Source organism: Eriocheir sinensis, chromosome 36, assembly GCF_024679095.1.
Source record: "Eriocheir sinensis breed Jianghai 21 chromosome 36, ASM2467909v1, whole genome shotgun sequence".
Lineage (NCBI taxonomy): Eukaryota > Metazoa > Arthropoda > Malacostraca > Decapoda > Varunidae > Eriocheir > Eriocheir sinensis.
Window position 1 is genome coordinate 6,654,393 of NC_066544.1, and position 3,709 is coordinate 6,658,101.

General features: G+C 47.6%; 1 long non-coding RNA gene across 3 annotated transcripts; it reads right to left on the bottom strand.

Annotated features, from left to right (window-relative positions):
- Positions 1 to 862: 862 nt before the first annotated feature.
- Positions 863 to 2,359, bottom strand: LOC127007669 (uncharacterized). 3 transcript variants are annotated; one of them, XR_007760329.1, is made up of 3 exons: positions 2,212 to 2,359; positions 1,122 to 2,075; positions 863 to 985 (listed from the first exon to the last, which is right to left on the bottom strand). It is a non-coding gene; the product is annotated as an uncharacterized LOC127007669 (long non-coding RNA). The 3 variants fall into 3 exon arrangements; XR_007760328.1 differs by having other exon boundaries at positions 1,122 to 2,143; XR_007760330.1 differs by lacking the exon at positions 2,212 to 2,359 and having other exon boundaries at positions 1,122 to 1,937; positions 2,008 to 2,136.
- Between the last annotated feature and the right edge of the window lie 1,350 nt (positions 2,360 to 3,709).

Sequence of the window (3,709 nt, forward strand, 5' to 3'; positions counted from 1 at the left end):
TTTTATTTCTATTGGTGTTTTTAATTTTCTTTTCTTTTTCTTTTCTTTTTCTTTCTTTTCTTGCTGTTGTTTCTCTTTGTTGATGTTTTTTTTTTGGTGTTCTTGTTTTCCTATCATCTTTTTGTTGATGTTCGTTGGTCTGGGTGAGCCGCTTTCCTCCCAAAAGAGACCCACCCCTAATTTTGGAGATGTTAGTCAGGGCCGAAAGGTGGATGATGTTTGTCATATTTTTCTTTTCTTGATCTCGTGTATTCTTGTTCTTTTTACTGCTGTTGTTTTTCTTTTTCGATGTATTTTCTTTTCTTTTTCTTCTTATGTCTTTGTTATTTTGTTTTTTTGATCTTCTTTTTTCCTATCATCCTTTTGTTGATGTTCGTTGGTCTGGGTGAGCCGCTTTCCTCCCAGAAGAGACCCACCCATAATTTTGGTGATGTTAGTCAGGGCCGAAAGGTGGATGATGTTTCTTTTTATTTTATTATCTTGATGTTTTTTTATCGCTGTTACTTTTCTTTTTCAATTTTTTTGTTCTTTCTTTTCCATATTTTTTGGTGTTATCTTCTATATCATCCCTTTTTGATGTTCTTTGGTCTGGATGAGCCATTTTCTCCCCAGAAATGACTCTACCATAATTTTGGCGATGTCAGGGCCTAGTGGTGGATGATCTGTGTTTTTCTTCTTTTCTTGATGTTTCGTTTTTATATTTTACTTTTTCTGGAGTTCTTTTTTCTTTTCTTTGGTGTTCCCATCACGTGGATTGTCTACGACATTTAACGAGCTCCACAAGCCCCGGTTTGTTGTTCGGAGTTTGCTCTCCTAGGCAGATTGCCTACCACGGCTGACGACCTCCACCTGCCCGGGTTTGGTGTTCGGAGTTTGCTCTCCTAGGTGAATTGCCTACCACGGCTGACGACCTCCACCTGTCCGGGTTTATTGTTCGGAGTTTGCTCTCCTAGGTGTATTGCCTATGACGGCTCACGAACCCAACCTGTCCGGGTTTACTGTTCGGAGTTTGCTCTCCTAGGTGTATTGCCTATGACGGCTCACGAACCCAACCTGTCCGGGTTTGTTGTTCGGAGTTTGCTCTCCTAGGTGAATTGCCTACCACGGCTGACGACCTCCACCTGTCCGGGTTTATTGTTCGGAGTTTGCTCTCCTAGGTGAATTGCCTACCACGGCTAACGACCTCCACCTGTCCGGGTTTATTGTTCGGAGTTTGCTCTCCTAGGTGAATTGCCTACCACGGCTGACGACCTCCACCTGTCCGGGTTTATTGTTCGGAGTTTGCTCTCCTAGGTGTATTGCCTATGACGGCTCACGAACCCAACCTGTCCGGGTTTATTTTTCGGAGTTTGCTCTCCTAGGTAGATTGCCTACCACGGCTAACGACCTCCACCTGCCCGGGTTTATTGTTTGGAGTTTGCTCTCCTAGGCAGATTGCCTACCACGGCTAACGACCTCCACCTGTCCGGGTTTATTGTTCGGAGTTTGCTCTCCTAGGTGTATTGCCTACCACGGCTAACGACCTCCACCTGTCCGGGTTTGTTGTTCGGAGTTTGCTCTCCTAGGCAGATTGCCTACCACGGCTAACGACCTCCACCTGTCCGGGTTTGTTGTTCGGAGTTTGCTCTCCTAGGCAGATTGCCTACCACGGCTAACGACCTCCACCTGCCCGGGTTTGTTGTTCGGAGTTTGCTCTCCTAGGCAGATTGCCTACCACGGCTAACGACCTCCACCTGTCCGGGTTTGTTGTTCGGAGTTTGCTCTCCTAGGCAGATTGCCTACCACGGCTAACGACCTCCACCTGTCCGGGTTTGTTGTTCGGAGTTTGCTCTCCTAGGCAGATTGCCTACCACGGCTAACGACCTCCACCTGTCCGGGTTTATTGTTCGGAGTTTGCTCTCCTAGGTGTATTGCCTATGACGGCTCACGAGCCCAACCTGTCCGTGTTTGTTGTTAGGAGTTGTCCCTCTCCTAGGTGAATTGCCTACCACGGCTAACGAGCCCCACCTGCCCGGGTTTATTGTTCGGAGTTTGCTCTCCTAGGTGAATTGCCTACCACGGCTAACGAGCCCCACCTGCCCGGGTTTATTGTTCGGAGTTTGCTCTCCTAGGTGAATTGCCTACCACGGCTAACGAGCCCCACCTGCCCGGGTTTATTGTTCGGAGTTTGCTCTCCTAGGCGAATTGCCTACCACGGCTAACGAGCCCCACCTGCCCGGGTCTGTAGCCGGCAGATCTCCGGCACCTCCCCCGGGGCTCCGGGGGACGCTGAGGCGCCCTACCGGGAGCCCTTCAGTACTACCATGCTCGCCAGGGAGACCTTGGGCTCGCTGGCGCCCCCCAGCCTCGCCGAGGCGAGGAGGGCGGGTGCAAGAACTCGCTTCTTAAAACTACCAGACTGGATTATAATATTAATCATAAATACCGTGAAGGCGCTGGTTTCCGCGTTCATCGGTTCTGGGATGGAAAACCGATGGGCTGGGAAACGCGCACAAGCATCCAAAGGAATCCTCGCGACGGCTTGCGGCGCAGCACCAGCTTTCCTTTTTCTTTTTTAGCTCCAATTTTCTTTATTATTGTATTTTCCTTCTCTGATTGACTGATTAATTAATTTTACGTAACAAGAATTAGTTAATCAATTAACATCTTTCAGGTACACTGCATTCACACACCTGCTGAGAGAAAACACCAGTGAGTGCTGAATCTCACAAGGACGGCCCACCAAAGTTTCCTAACATTTGCATTGGGGTTCCACTATTCTTTAGTCGTCCGAGGAGGAGGAAGTGGTAATATATAAACGAGAACAATGGACTTAAACTAATATGGAGATTAACGTAACTGAAATAAGAGGAAGGAGGCAGCCACCTTACGGCCTACACACAAATGATAAGAATGCAGTGTTTGGCCGAGACGTAGAGAGCACAAGTTGTTTCTATCATCTTACGCAGTCCACTTGGCTTAAGGTCCAGGGACTGGGTTTGGGAACACAGCATAACACCAATGCTGAGTTTCGTTTGTTCTGTGGCATGATTGATGCTCTAGCTTTTTTGCCCCTCGAGGACGTTGATGAAGCTTTGAGGTATACCTCAAAACTGTCATTCCACAAGGTCCACCTGAAGCCGAGGAGTTGCTCATGTACGTACTTTAATTGTACTTATGTTAGTGGCTACTGCCGACTGATGCAGCAGCCAGTTGCCGTGTCCAGTGATGCCCTGATGCCTCTGAGAATGCGTCACAATCCACCTATGTTTGTCCCTCACCTATGGAAAGTGCACGACGCCACCATGAACAACAATGCCCGTACCAACAACAAATGCGAAGGGTGGAACAATAAATTCTTCAACCTCGTTGGTCACTACCATCCTTCAGTTTGGCGACTGACTTGAATATTTTTTGTTTGATTACCTGACTTTCTTTCCTTGCCAAAATTGTGACTTTTTTTCCTGTGACTTTATTACCGGCCACCGGAAAGGAAGAGAAGGACGAGGGGGAGAAGAATGAGTTGGAGGAACCGAATGAGGAGATAGACACTAGGTGGAGACGAGAATATTGGAATGAAAACGGATAAAACGGGATAAACAGAAGAAAAGGGCCAAAAGATGCCTAGAAAGGGATAATACTAGACAAGCAAAGAGCAAAGCAGAGGGTAGGACGTCCTCAAGAAGACAATAGGATACTCAAGGATACCAAAGGACGTCTGCAGGAGGCC